Below are 16,573 nucleotides of genomic sequence, written 5' to 3'. Positions count from 1 at the left end.
TACCTAGTAATTTATGATTGCTTCAAATTGCAAAGTACTTATTTCACTTGTATTTGAATGGTTTATTGACACTTCATGAAAGCAGTAAAAGTAACTTTCTAGTATATTTTTTCCATTATATTTTGTTGTAAATATCTTGTAGTCAAAATTCCACAAATGTTAATCACACTTAATGTTGCTTATGTATAACAACTTTATACAGTAACAGTTTAAAAATATTTTAAATTTCGGTCAAAAACATTTTTAGCAGATTGATGTTAAAAGAAATGTCTGATGTGAGACACATTCTAAGTTTGGATACAATTGTCTGACTTGATGAAGGGCACAGTCAGGCATAATCTCTCTTACAGTGAGTTCAATATGTGCTGCAATTATAAGTATTTCCTTTCGTTCTAAATAAACACCATTTCTCCAAAGTGCTCTTCTGTCAAGCATAGTTAAGTACTTTCTAAAAAAGTTCTTTTTCGTATTAGCGACCATCTCCTAACCAGACTTGCATTCACACAGGGGTGTCAAACATCTCTATTAGTCAGTTCAGATTATCCACATTGTTCATCAAATGGCAAGTTTGCAATCTCTTCACGAATTCCTTTTTCGTAAATATCTGAGTTTGATGACCTAGTCTCAGTGGATATTTGTGTTCTGCTAAATGTTGATACTGGGTAGATGTAGCTTCAGTATCATCATCACTTGATAGTTCAATATCCCACCCATGAAAGTTGAATATTCAACAAGTAATTTCTTTCTGTTCTTGATGATCTCAGCTCTCAACGACATGAACTTGTAGGGGTACGACGCTTATATGATTATCTTGACCAGAAGGACTTTTCAGTAAATATCCATGCTCATAGCAACAAGAACAAAATAACTAAAATATGTCAGAGAAGAAAGAAGTCCAACAAAGGATGCAAGTAATACTTGGCATATGACAAAGGGCATAGCATAAGCTGCAAGAAATATTACAACAGGCTTCAAACCAACACATGGAGTTGTGTGACACGAGGAACTGTCTGACAAAGCTGCTGTACTAAAAACTCACACATTCCATTAAATGAAAAACTGCCAAAATAATCCAGAAATTCTACGTAATTAAAACATACTTTAATTAGTTGAAAAATACAAGGACAGTCACGGCAATTATCTACTAATTTCTCGATGCAAAAAGGACTCAAATTATGAATGTTTTAAATTCGCCATGAATTTAAAGATTTAAAGATGAAAAAGCTGTTTTTATACTTACAAATTCTTAAGAACAAGGATGCAGAAAAATATAGATAATATATGGATACTCACTATGTAGATTCGTCTTATAATGCATTTTTACTATATGGTGACAAACGAATGAGGATTTACTTGGTTGTCCGCGATTGGAATAAAAATGTAAATCGCCTTCAAACATCAGCAAAATTCTATATAAAAGAATCTACAGTATTCCAGTCAAAAAAACCAAAACAACTGACTTCAAAATTAATATCTACACAAGATGACTTGATAATGTCTTTAATTAATCTGTGAGTTAAATACAACATTTATTTAACCTCTGCTGTGTAAAATCAGCTGTTTTCGTTTCCATTCTCTCGACAGGTAACACTGCATGCTATTTTTAGCACACAGTTTTACTTCACTGATTAGTCACACCCACAAATACTCGCTGCTGCGGCAGCTAATGTTGCCACAGGTAGAGCTCATTGTTTGATAATGTAACATATCGTGTGTTTATTTGTTGAAATTTTCTACCAAAATATTAAGGTCAAAAGATATCTAATTATGGAGTAACTGTTTTCATTAGGGCCATAATTAACGGAAACGATAAAAGATGTATGCAATCGAGACTAAAATAGGTCTGTATCTTTTTCTTCATTTGTCATTAAAGCACATAATACATACTAGCATCAACATCACAATACTAACTTAATACTTTATTGTAAAGACTTAAACATATGTATACACATATGAACACATTGATCCTACATGATTACACAGGTTTGTGTTAGTGATTTTGCATTGGATAGACCTCGACAGTGACGTAGGAAAGCGAGGCAATAATACGAAAGACCCATGGGGCATTTCAACTTGATAAATTTCCGATTTCATCTTCGTAAACTCACAATTTTAACTTTGGGAATTCAAGTTTTAAAAATTAGGAATCAATTAGGATTTCACGATTTTAAGTTCATCAATTCACGATTTCAAATTCACTAATTCACGATTTCAAGTTCATAAATTTACGATTCTAACTTAACAAATTGAACTTTCGTGAACCCACGATTTCAACTTCACGAATTTACGATTTCAACTTCGAAAAATCACGATTTAATCTCTTTGTGAAATAACGATTACAGATTCACAAATTCACGATTGCAACTTCACAATGAAATGTGCATTTGAATTTGTGAATTTATGAAGATGAAATCGGGAATTCATGAAGTTGAAATGTCCCCACTGGTCTTTCGCTTTGTCAAATATCAAATATCAAAAATTACCCCCCACCCCCCCAAAAAAAAATGACGCCATTTTGAAAATGTCGCTAAGCACTTTCGAGTTTCGCTTTCTATTAATGCATGTCGGTTCGCATTGTCGAGTGTCACTTCTTGTTGTACACAGTTAAGTGTCGTTTTGTATTGTTGAGTGTTGTTTCCATTTGTCATGTGCCGCACCGCATTTTATGTTGCTTTGAATTATTGTTAGTTCGCATTGTTCAGTGCTGCTTCTCACAACATAAAGTGTAACAAATAATCTCCAATTGTGATCTTCAAAAAATAGTCGTTATTGGATGTAATCGGATAAATGTAGCCTCGGTGTCATTTCCAGAGTAAATAAAAAAAAATTAACAACAACAACAACATTATGAATAACAGTATCAATTATGAATAACAGTAAGGCCTAGTTTTTGAAATAGGTAATTGTTGCATTTGCTGAATTAAATTTCATTTTGGATAGTTTAACAATTGATGCAGATTTTAGTGAACTTAGTCGTTATCGATTATCTTAAAGTATACTCGTATGACAAACAATAAAATCTTGCAGAATAATGTAACTTGTTTCATAATACTTCTGCTTAAAGCTTTCAACTTCATCAAAATATAGTCAAGTGAATCTATGATTATTTTTCTTTCAGCACCTAAAAATAGATTTCCACTTCATTTCCTTCCGAAACAACTAAATTCTCTGATAATGAACAAGTTTAGCGTAAACTTTGAATAACATTTGGAAGAGAGACTACATAAATGTGCAACGGAAATCTTGAAAAAAAAAAGACTTAGGGATAAGTGCATTTTTGAAAATCATTTTCAAAAGATATAGCTTTCTTTATAATAGATGATGGAACGTGAATAGATAACGATTATAAGGTATAGTATAACAGATAGACTTGTACTTATAAAACTGTTTAAATTATAATGCATGTATCGCTTGCCGCTATGAAAAGTATAATGTGAAATGTATGTATATTTATTTGTTAGCTGTTGTATAGACTTAACAATATGAATGATAAATGTGTGTAGATGTTTGTAGTGTCATCATTTGGGGGACGTCTTCTGTAATTCGGGAAATAATAACAAAATTCTAAACTCGACAAAACGCCAGCAATTGCATTTGTAAACAGTAACTAAGTCGAGGATGAACTGCATTTCAAGCAATAAAGAACTTCATAAATCAACACTATATATAATTGCTATTTGAGAACTTTTAGTAACCAGCATACTTTCTATTGAGTGATGATAGTTATTCAGTTTTCAATTCTATTACCAAGATGATCTACAAATGTAATGGATTTGTTTCTTAAGATAACAACATGTGTAAAATCTAAGTCAGAAAAGGATTTCTTTTTTATTTTAAGAAATGTAAAGCATGTGTTTGAAGTGTTTTTAAAATGGATTTAAGAGCATACTTAAGAAATAATATATCCCAAACTGTGATTTTATTGCTCAATAACATCACTGTTTTGAGTTCGGATGAGAGGAATTATATCACGAGGGCGTAGCCCGAGTGATATAATGATGCGCATCCGAACGACAAACAGTGATGTTATCCAGCGATAAAATCACTGATTTGGATATATTATTTCTTAAATAACACACACTTTCGGTTCTTCTATGTTCAATAGGGAAAAATGCGGGTCGTGTTAGAATAGTTGTTAACAACTGAAAAAAAGTATCGCTGAACGTACAGATATATGTCGTAAAGTGAGCAAAATGTAAGCAAAGTAGAATTTTTACTTCTTACAATATACTTATTTACTATGATTATACCGATTGGCAGCAGAGCTATAGCTGCAAAATGTATATGGCAAATGAGTTTTACTTTAAACATTGTAACAAGATACCAAAAATAAAAAATAAAAAATGAGAAATAAAATTGGTAGCATTTCTGGCGCACAACGGGCCTTTAAAATCGTTGTTAACATTATTGAAAAATCGCTCTGGCATTATAATAAAATAACAAAATTAAGAGGCATTATGTTGAAAATAAAAGAGTAAAGTTTGATCCATCAACCAAAACTCGAACATTAAAATATTGATTATAAATAAAAATATTAAAAGTACTTTGATGTTTAAAATGATACATTGATGCATTTGCCGAATTACATTGTCCTTTTAGGTATCTTCGTTAAACTCGAAACAAATGAACAAGCCTTGTTTGTTTCTACTTGATGCTATATTAACGCGCGCATTATTCGACAAATAGACCCTTCTTAATATTACCTCATACATATTCATAGATTTCTCAGAACGAGGCTAACAGGGCAAGCTACAGTGTCTGCTCTATGTAAACATATCACGAATATATGACTGAAAGATTTAGAGATCTTGATATAGTACTAATAGTACCACATACTTGTTGAATGTTATATTTAACATTACAAAAATCTCTTCTGGAGATAAATGGTTTATTTTACGCTATATACAGTGAAGGATATACATGTATTCAAGACCTGAAAAGTGAATTAATGTTTATGATAATTCCAATTAATTCCTAATATTCCGTGACAGGTATAAATATCAGGTTAACTCTCTGCAACTTATGCAGACATTATCTGTGTTATCAGTATTTTATTGCTAAACTTAACACATGTTGGTCAAGAATGTATAAGGCACTTAACTGATAATAGATGTAAACAGTTGGATGCTGAATTCTGTACCATACTTCCCCTAAATTTAGCCATTGAAATAAAAAAAACTATAAAAAAAACAATAAGTTTTATTCATTTTGTATTTGAAAATCAAAAATTCTGGATGACTGTCTAGTAACTGGTTAACTTTACAGACAGCCTTACCAAATCAAAATAACAATTTTTGTTTAGACATGAAACCACACCCCCGTCTTAGACATTTCAATGGATTTTCAGTATCTCAACACATGATGTTGTTTACAGCATTGGAAACATACATTTCATGCTAAGTAACGGATGTAAAACTTATATATTATCAACTGTTTTAACTAATTACAGTATTAAATACTTAGTATTTAACAAATTACAATCATTTAATTGCACATATCAGTCAATCTGAGGTAATCTTTTAGCTTTTTGCACTTTTTCCATTTGGTCCACTTGAAATGGGTTTTTATTGTTAAAACCGTACTAGCTGATATATAAAAAAATTTCATTGGGGTCCCACACCCACTTCCAGAAGATTTTGGGCCGGGAACTTAAACCCCCCGGGACTTTCCATTTACTTGGGGAAAAAACCTTTGCAGAAAAAGGGCAGGCCTTTCACCCGTAGGGATTGGGGAAAGACAGCTTTTTTAGTTTCCCAGCATTCTTTTTAGCTTTTCCAAGAAATTTTCCCCTCAACAGTAAAAAATTGCAAAAAGGGGCCCCAGAAAAAATTTTAAAAAATGTTATTCCCGGTGTTAAAAAATTTCCCCTGCAGCTGTCCCATATATTTAACAAAGCACAATTTTTAAAAAAAAAAAAATGTGAAACAAAGTAGGGGCGATGTTTTTTTTTAAATTTTTTTTATTTTAAATTTAAAGGGACAAAAAGGGACAAAAAAATTGGTCCTTTAGAATATATTTAAAAAACATTTTGGGCCACCCTTGCAACATTTTTTCCTTTTTTTTCCCCAAATCATTTTCAAAGCTGTTTTTTTTTCCCTTGGGTTTCATAAAAAAAGGGTTTCCTTAAAATTGTTTGCTGGTTTTAAAACAGTGAAAACTGAAAATAATTTATATCATATTTTTTAAAAAATCCAAAATAAAAAGATAGGGGGCAACTTTATCATTTAAAAAATTTTGTTTTTTTTCAAAAGTTAATTTAAACATTTTTTTTTTTCCTAAATTTTCTTAATCTTCTTTGAACTGTTTGATAGTTTTTTTCCCTTTCTGTTCCGCAATTTCCGGAAAGAGAAAATTAAAAAATTTTAAGGCAAATTCAAACTCCCCAGTTGGGTAATTTTCTGTTCTTTTTACTGTTACCAATGGAATTCCTGAAAAATATATTTACATTTTATTATGAAGTGGTAACAAGAATTATGACATTTCTAGAATATACCAATTTATTTTGTAATTGCATTTATAGTATTTTTTTACTGTAGCTGAACTTAATTTATGTGTAAAAATGAAAATTAAGTCTTGAGATCTACCTTTCATCTGGCAAAAAATCTTCTTTAGTGCACATCTTACTGGTTTGTTCATTACTTCTCCATTTGAACCAAGAGGGTACATCTATTCTCTTCAGACATATATGAATTTGTGTCCATGATCGTTAATCTTATTGTGTGAAATGCTTCAAAACAAGCAATATTGTCTTGTCATATGTTGATCTGAAATGGTAAACAAAATAACTGTTATTGTTTTTTAGTATAAAAACGGTATTGATTCAGATTAATCATAAGTGTGATATTTAAATGAAATTAACGAACAAAACATTGTATTATGTTAATAATTAAATGAAACATTTAAAACAATGAGAAATCAGATTAATTAATGTAAGTAGTAATACATCTAAAGTAGCTTAGTTTAAAAAAGAAAAGAACAATGAAATTTTACCTCGAAATGTTCTCGTTCATCCCATCTTATTTCCACAATCCCTTCCTTTATTTAACTCACATCCTTACGTATTTTATGAAAATTAACCGTATAATCATATTTAGAATTGGATTAACAGAGTGAAACACAACAATAAAAATTATATTTTCCCCAGGTAAGTTTAACACACTTGGGCTTATCAGGTCAGACATTACTTGTTTACATTCATGCCCTGTTAGCCTCTCTCTGGTGATGGAATGTAAAGTATGCATATAATTTGAGAAAGGCCTATAAGACCCTTCTTAATATTACCTCATACATATTCATAGATTTCTCAGAACGAGGCTAACAGGGCAAGCTACAGTGTCTGCTCTATGTAAACATATCACGAATATATGACTGAAAGATTTAGAGATCTTGATATAGTACTAATAGTACTACATACTTGTTGAATGTTATATTTAACATTACAAAAATCTCTTCTGGAGATAAATGATTTATTTTACGCTATATACAGTGAAGGATATACATGTATTCAAGACCTGAAAAGTGAATTAATGTTTATGATAATTCCAATTAATTCCTAATATTCCGTGACAGGTATAAATATCAGGTTAAATCTCTTCAACTTATACAGACAATTATCTGTGTTATCAGTATTTTATTGCTAAACTTAACACATATGTTGGTCAAGAATGTATAAGGCACTTAACTGATAATAGATGTAAACAGTTGGATGCTGAATTCTGTACCATACTTCCCCTAAATTTAGCCATTGAAATAAAAAAAAACTATAAAAAAAACAATAAGTTTTATTCATTTTGTATTTGAAAATCAAAAATTCTGGATGACTGTGTAGTAACTGGTTAACTTTACAGACAGTCTTACCAAATCAAAATAACAATTTTGTTTAGACATGACACCACACCCCCGTCTTAGACATTTCAATGGATTTTCAGTATCTCAACACATGATGTTGTTTACAGCATTGGAAACATACATTTCATGCTAAGTAACGGATGTAAAACTTATATATTATCAACTGTTTTAACTAATTACAGTATTAAATACTTAGTATTTAACAAATTACAATCATTTAATTGCACATATCAGTCAAATCTGAGGTATCATTAGCTTATTGCACTTGTCCAGTTGGTCCGACTTGATAATGTGGTCATATTGTTGAAACCTGTACTAGCTGATATATAACAAATCATTGGGGTACACAGCACTTCCAGAAGATGTTGCCTGGACTTAACAACCCCAGACATTCCATTTACTTAGGGGACTAAACATTTGCAGAATACATGTGCAGGACCTTGCAGTCGGAGGGTATTAGGAAAGACAGCATCTAGCTTCAGCACTTCTTTTAGCATTCCAAGAAATATTCACTCAACAGTATATAATGCAATAAGAGGACAGAATATTAAATGTTATTACCGTGTTGACAAATTCCCTGCAGCTGTACCATATATTTAACAAAGCACAATGTTAAAAACAAAATAATGTGAAAAACAAAGTAGTGCGATGATTTCTTTTTAATTATTTTATTTGAATTAAGACACAAAAGACTAAACAAATGGTCCTTTAGAATATACTAAAAATACATTTTGTCAGCTTGCAACATTTATCTCTTTCTATCAGTCAAGCTGTTTGTTTTGCTTGCTTCATAATAAAAGCTCTTAATGTGTTTGCTGATGTTTTAAACAGTGAAAACTGTAATGAATATACATATGTTGAAAATCCAAAATAAACAAGATATGCAACTGTTATCATTTAAAAATTTGTTTTTGTCAAAAGTTCAATTTCACATTTTATTTTTCCTCAGTTTTCTGTAATTCTTCTTTGAACTGTTTGATAGTTTCTTTTTCATCTGTTCCGCAACTGCCATGAAGAGATATTAAAACTTAAGGCGATTCAAATACCAGTTGGTAATTTCTGTTCATTACTGTTACCAATGGAATTCCTGAAAAATATATTTACATTTTATTATGAAGTGGTAACAAGAATTATGACATTTCTAGAATATACCAATTTATATTGTAATTGCATTTATAGTATTTTTTACTGTAGCTGAACTTAATTTATGTGTAAAAATGAAAATTAAGTCTTGAGATCTACCTTTCATCTGGCAAAAATCTTCTTTAGTGCACATCTTACTGGTTTGTTCATTACTTCTCCATTTGAACCAAGAGGGTACATCTATTCTCTTCAGACATATATGAATTTGTGTCCATGATCGTTAATCTTATTGTGTGAAATGCTTCAAAACAAGCAATATTGTCTTGTCATATGTTGATCTGAAATGGTAAACAAAATAACTGTTATTGTTTTTTAGTATAAAAACGGTATTGATTCAGATTAATCATAAGTGTGATATTTAAATGAAATTAACGAACAAAACATTGTATTATGTTAATAATTAAATGAAACATTTAAAACAATGAGAAATCAGATTAATTAATGTAAGTAGTAATACATCTAAAGTAGCTTAGTTTAAAAAAGAAAAGAACAATGAAATTTTACCTCGAAATGTTCTCGTTCATCCCATCTTATTTCCACAATCCCTTCCTTTATTTAACTCACATCCTTACGTATTTTATGAAAATTAACCGTATAATCATATTTAGAATTGGATTAACAGAGTGAAACACAACAATAAAAATTATATTTTCCCCAGGTAAGTTTAACACACTTGGGCTTATCAGGTCAGACATTACTTGTTTACATTCATGCCCTGTTAGCCTCTCTCTGGTGATGGAATGTAAAGTATGCATATAATTTGAGAAAGGCCTATATTGTATCTTTAAAAAAGTAAAACCGGGAATACAGACCCAATTACCAACCAAATCAAATTGAGTCATATAATGTAGCAGTCAACTCGAGATGAAAATATAACATGGTTAAAATATATATAACGTACGTTTGGCACGTATACACATTTTCAATCTAGTATATGCCCCTTCAGTGGTAAAGTTGTTTTAGGACACAAATAAAATAAAAAGCTACTTTAACCAGGTCTGAAAAAAAAGATTGGATTGATTGTTTTTGTTGAATTAACATACATCGAAGACGATATGTATATTAAAAGTACTAATAATGGTTCAAGTAAGTGTGCCGCGACACTTAACATTTATTTTGCTGTATGAATTAATGTAAAGTGCCACATCTGTGGTTCTATGAATCACTCTCAAGTTCTCATGGATACATCTTGTTAACACAAATAATAATAAACAAGGTTAAAACCCTCCCTCTCAGAACCACTTCAATCATACTTCTTAATTATCCATGACATTTGTTAAGACAAAAACAAAAATTATCTACACTGAAAAACAAAGCAAAATTAGAATCCCATACTTAAGAATACAAAGTTGTGATAAATGTTGGTTGGGTGAGTGGGGAAATAAAATCAAATTTACGTGTATTTCTATCAATGCGTCAAAGGCTTTGATAGTGATAACACGCCGTTACTCTCTATTTATACTAGTTCCTACGCTACTCGTATGTAAAATATTCCATCAAAACTGGCGTGTTAATATATTTTGTATCCTGTATTATCTTAAACATAAGTTTAATATATTATTTATTTAACTTTACCCATGAAATATGGTGCTATATCAGTCAAATATATTTATTGTTTTTTAAATGAATATTGAAGTATAAATATGAAAGTGGGCGAAGTCAAAAATCATATTTATTTTAAGGGACTTCTTTCGCCATTTTGTTTGAAAATATGATTTATACAAAACAACTTTTGTTGCATTTTGTTTTGAAAACTATTTAAAATGAAAATGGTCTAACTAAGAAAATAAATCCGAACACTAGTATCTTTATTTCAGTCAGTAACGCTGTACAGACGTTTAAAGAGTTTTTTACCTGACGTTAAAGTGTAGCGCTAAATATCGCGTGCAAAACAAGACAATAATTATATTACTGCGCGCTGTACAATTGCAGTTGCGTAGCAAGCAACGGGGTTCATAACAGTTTTTCTTTGACATGAAATTAAATAAAAAGGTTATTTTTTCGTTTTTCGTAAAATATGGTGTGAAATATGGTATATATTTTCACGAAACATGATAAAAAAGGCCACATATTTTTACTCGCCGTCCCGGCTAGTGAAAATATGTGGCATTTTATCATGTTTCGTGAAAATATATTCCTTTTTCACTCAAACGAAAAAATATCTTCTTATATTTAGAGTAACCTTAACGTAACGTAAATAAATATATCAATTTATGAAATCTGACATAAAATGTAAACATTTATATAAAATCGACTCCTTTATATGTTATACAGGGATCAACTACATATTATTCCAATCTTACAGAAAAGGAATTTTATGTTCATTCATTAACATATTTAAACAACATAAGTATGTTATTTAACAGTAACATAATTTTTTCATCAGTTAACAAAAATGAAAACTCGACTGGAGTTTAAGCGATAAATGATTGAGTGTGTTGCTTTTGTGTATACGGTCTTATATGAATTTCCTCTTTTGAATAAATCATTTTAAAAACAGACAAAGTCAGTAATTTAAGTTTCCGTAACGAATGTAATTTTTTAAATCTTGAATATTTAGAAAGACGTTAAAATCATGCTCGAAAGTGACCATTCTATATAAAAGACTATTCGTCCTAAATCATCATATTTCCCTAAAATCAGCAAAGACGGTTTTAACACTGTATTTCCACGACTGATATCATTTTCTTTTTAAATGCCATTATATCATTACAAAATGTGATGAGTTAGACAGTCAGCCGATCTGTACTTCAGTGCTTTGATTTGACAGCCTAAACCAGTTGATAAAAATTCACATCTTCGTCTTGTCTGCGTATGGGGTTTCCGTTCTTCCAAATAAGTATAAGGTATCGTATTGGTTTCAACTGATGGCTGGCCGTTGACCAAGTTCGCGACCATATTGCGCAAAAATCAGTACTTTAAATATGCAAGGTCACCTGTTGGTAATTTCACGACCACAAAAAACAAACATCACCTTGCAATTTCAATTTACAAACGACTACAGACAAGAGATACCTGCATAACGAGACAAGTTTCAATCACGACCATTTACTATATTCCAATTTATATTCCTTTACAAGATATATCTAAAGTGTTTTGATAATCAATACCGTATTCATTTCGGGAAATAGCAATAAAATGAAAACTATATGAAGAGCGACCTCGTATCTTCCCAAGTTTCACAAACGAAGAGCATGAATATTGGATTTCTCAATAATTCAATATGTGAAACCACGGAATTTAAAGTGAGACGATGGGAAGGATTTTATTATTAAATATCTTTTGTTTTTCTTCTTTTATAATAGCTGTATCTTTTAGCAGATTGCTGAAAAGTATTTCATCTTTAAAACACAAACGGCACCGTGTAAATCACAAAGAATGTATCTTTCATCTTATAAATGACCAGGGTCAAATTTACAAATATGAGATGTTTTGAAATTGATTAAGTAGATATTTGAGCATGTTAATATTAAGGTTACAATATTTCAAGTTTCATTAACAATAATTGTGTCTTAGTTAATTAGTAAAATTGATTTAAGTGATGCTGCTTCATAGATCTGTCAAATTCGAATGAATCACAAAGCTTGCTCTTAAATCAGCCGTTCATTTAAAATGATATTCAAGCAGACGAATTGAAAAAGAAAAAGATGAAAGGTACAAATCCTTTTAACCTCGTGAGTTTCTGCTAGGAATCTAGAACAATGATTGTTTCTATTAGATATTGTTTGTTTGTGATAAACATCTTTATGCATTCATTTCAGGTGTGATATGACAGATATGCGTTTTAGATTGTGAATGCGGACAGTTGTGTATGCAGAAGCCTTGGTAAAATTGTGTACTGCCTCCATAATGCAGGAAGGTAATGTGTGATATTGTCAAATTACGTGATGCGATCAATTGTGTGCTAAAACCCTTTAAGGCAGGAAGGTAATTGTGTTTAATAGTATCACATTACTGAGTTACAAGATATATTTATTACACAATGAATAGGTCTCATTAATTTACAATCGTAAGAACAGTATATTTGCGATCACAGAAATTCTTGTGATATTGATGATATACGTGTTTACCATGTTCAGTTACTGTGTTTTTCTTTTTTTGTGGAAAAAATACTATATATATGAACTTTTCTAAAAATAAACCGAATCTTATTAAACAGGAAACGCATTTATCGTAACTGCACATGTCAACGAACTTTTCAGTTACTCAATTATCTATTGTTTTACTTTACCTGTCTGTCTGACAAGTGTTACGTTGGCGTTTACATGCAGTGAAGAAGTAATACAAAAAGTGACCTGAGTATATTAATATTACATTTAACCTTAAAAGCAAATCGAAGATTTAATTGTGTCAGTGTGCTATACATATATGCAGGAATAATTCATATATCTTAGGTAAGCCTTCTTTTTTTCTTTTTTAAGTTATCCATTTCAAAGGACCTTTAACGTACAGGGCGGGCCTGTGGGTCTGTCCTGTGGTGGCAACAGCCAATTTTAAATAGTTCTATCAAAAAGTGTTATTTTCAACACATTTTAACATCTTGTCTATGTTGTTAAAATATATTTAAACAAACCAAAGACAAAATAGGCGTTAATGACCTTAAAGAAACTTCGCTTTCATGACAGGTTATTCACATCTTTTAAAATGATAACGTCATAATTAATAAAAGTAAACTAAGGTTAAAAAAGTAAAAATATTTACAATTTGAGTAATGATTTAAATGTTATATGCAATGAATGGCTGATTTTGCAGTATATATATCACCAACTTTCTACTGTTTGACTATTGTTCTGTGTGACTAACGTGATAAGGTCTATTTTGCACAATCTCACCTTTATTTGGTAATTAACTTAGATTGAACACACCGTTAGCAATGTATAAAATACTTTATTATTTTAATACATTTTCAAAATGTTAATAAAAATTAGCATGAATCTTGAGGCAGACTGCTTTAAAACGACAGGATGACCGTTTCGACGATAATCCGTGTTTTGATAACGATATAATAAATGAAAACTTAAAGACACTTTATCAGTAAAAACTTAAAGGAAATATACCCTCTTATGTTTGGCTTGAGTGGAGGGGAAAGTGGGGGTTGGGTTGGTGGGACTAGCTGAATCCGCGCGAATGAATAATGTCATTTACTCCAAATTACTAATATATTTTTTCACTCACTCATTCACTCAACCGTGCAATCACTCACACACACAAACACTCATTCATTTAATTATTAACTCAATAACTCACGCAGTTTTTTTATACAATACACTAAACCCTATGCAAATTGACCAAGTTAACGGAAAGTTTTCAAAGAAGTCTTTAAAGCTTCCTGCTCAATACGTTTTGTTTTGTAATTTATTACAAACATAGTGTTTTTCAGCAGGATACTTTTTGTCAGACAACGATAGCGTTCGATTTTAACTTCAATACTAAGTAAATAATATTTAACATTTAAATACTGAACATTTTTTTGATTTAGATAATATTTTTCGGCTAGTCACGTTATAGTATTGTACAGTTTAGAATCAACAAGCGCGTTTAAAATGTTTATGCTAATTAATTCACCATTAAACAAGCTATTAATCATTCTTCACGTGATGCAAATGTCAAATTAATTAAATTTAGCATACCGTTTTTTTTAATCGCATGATTTCATGTGTAACGTCGACTATACTATGTTGTATGTTGGGGCGTCCGTGGCCGAGTGGTTAAGGTCGTTGACTTCAAACCACTGGCCCCTCACCGCTTTGGGTTCGAATCCCGACAGGGACTTTGGATTCTTTCATGTAAGGAAGCTATCCAGCTAGCTTACGGAACGTCAGTGGTTCTACTCAGGTGCCCGTTCGTGCCTGAAATAATGCACGGAAGGGCACCTGAGGTCTTCCTCCACCAGTAAAGCTGGAACGTCGCGATATGACCTATACTGTGTCGATGTGACGTAAAACCCAAAACAAAACAAAAACAAAAAAATGTTGTATGTTAACATAACGTATAAAACAATACATACTCTAATTAATCAGATTCAACCAAGCGTAACGTAATGTTGTGTCTAGGTTGTTTTCCGTTAATTAATTAATCGTGTTTCTTTCCATTAAAGGCACATAAAGTGTGTATTATTTTTTCATTCTGTAAAAAGAAAAACATGTGCTCAATAATTTATTAATAATGAATTTAGAATGTTAGATGCTTTCTCCTTAAGAAAAAAGTGCTTATTTTGAACTAACTTGTGACAAAGGTAATAAAATGCCAACAAAAATGCAATTTTACTTCCATACAAAGTACAAAATCATTTTAACTTTACCAACAGCTAAACGCAAAAGATGACATAGCTATAAGGCAAATGAGTAACCTTTTTGGAAATTGGTTAAGGATACCAAACTAGAAAGCTATTGTGAAATGAAAAAAAAAAGTATTTTTGAGACTGAATGGAACTTTAATTTCAAATTTCAAATTTGACAGCCAGTATTATAAGTTTTTCAGAAACACACTTAACAAAGTTATATTTTGAATAATTTTGGTCAATCTCTATCGATAATATTTATGCCAACATACATGCCAAGTGTAGTTTTAATGCATTGGAAATTAATCTTAAAACTTTGAAAAAGGGTCCCTAAAAAATGAAGCATGCATTGAATTAATAAGACACCTGCCCTAGCGCCATCTGCTGGCTTTCATAGTCCAGTTGGGCCTGTTACATACATGTATACAGTAAGTTTAACCAACTGTAGTCGAATATTAGGATACAGAAATTAAATGAGTAATGTTTATGACTATTTTTTTCTAAAAACTTATTTGCAAATTATGTTAGTCTATATCTAATATTTTTGATACTTTGATAAAAAAAATCATATTGAAAAAATAATTAAACTTTGCAGGAAAGCGTGCATGCCTGCAAAGTTGAATATGCACTTAAGAACACTCAAGGGGCTAATACGAGTAATTCATATCCTGTGTAACTATGAAAAGATAATATTCGGCTTTCAGGAAATCATTACTACAATCAATGTAAAAACGTTCATGTATTATTTATTCTCCGTGCTGTTTTACAGTTAAAACAACGCGCATACTTGTGTTACACTGACGTGCCTTGCTTATCAAAATTGATCGCATAAATCTGCCACTTTCCTATCGTCTATGCAATCGCAACTTTTCGGCCCTTTCCGTCAGTCTTCGGATTAGGACATCAACAGAACGGATACGGTATTTCCGTCTAACCTACGCTAAGAAACTAAACATGTAATTTATTGACTAGTTTATTTCCAATATATCAAGTAAAAGTCAACCTAAATTAAGTGATTTCATTAAAAACAAAAGCAAACAATATATTATTTATATATCTATTATTATGGCTGTAGAAACCGAAAGTACAAAATGTCAACCTTTTGACATTGAGTCGGATTTATCAGTTGGTAAATTTGAACAAAAAATGGTTGTCAGTTATATTCCAATCAAAATTGTACCAAGACAGACTTAATTTTCCTTTTGATATCAACTATTTATATTCGTTTTGCATTATCAAGATCACACTCTGTTCTGTTTACATCTGAAACTGCTTTTAATCCTTATTTTCTCCCAAGTTATT

The 16,573-nt window shown here is 30.9% G+C and overlaps 1 long non-coding RNA gene across 2 annotated transcripts; it reads left to right on the top strand.

The window, feature by feature from the left end:
* The first annotated feature begins 2,666 nt into the window (after positions 1-2,666).
* LOC132724936 (uncharacterized) lies at positions 2,667-13,594 on the top strand. Of its 2 annotated transcripts, none has more exons than XR_009624983.1 (3): positions 2,667-2,899; positions 3,119-3,350; positions 12,753-13,594. It is a non-coding gene; the product is annotated as an uncharacterized LOC132724936 (long non-coding RNA). The 2 variants fall into 2 exon arrangements; XR_009624984.1 differs by having other exon boundaries at positions 2,674-3,350; positions 12,753-12,918; positions 13,239-13,594.
* Positions 13,595-16,573: the final 2,979 nt, after the last annotated feature.

This window comes from Ruditapes philippinarum, unplaced genomic scaffold (genome assembly GCF_026571515.1).
Source record: "Ruditapes philippinarum isolate M1 unplaced genomic scaffold, ASM2657151v2 ctg18998_1_1_1_1, whole genome shotgun sequence".
Classification (NCBI taxonomy): domain Eukaryota; kingdom Metazoa; phylum Mollusca; class Bivalvia; order Venerida; family Veneridae; genus Ruditapes; species Ruditapes philippinarum.
This window is presented reverse-complemented; position numbering and strand designations above follow the sequence as displayed.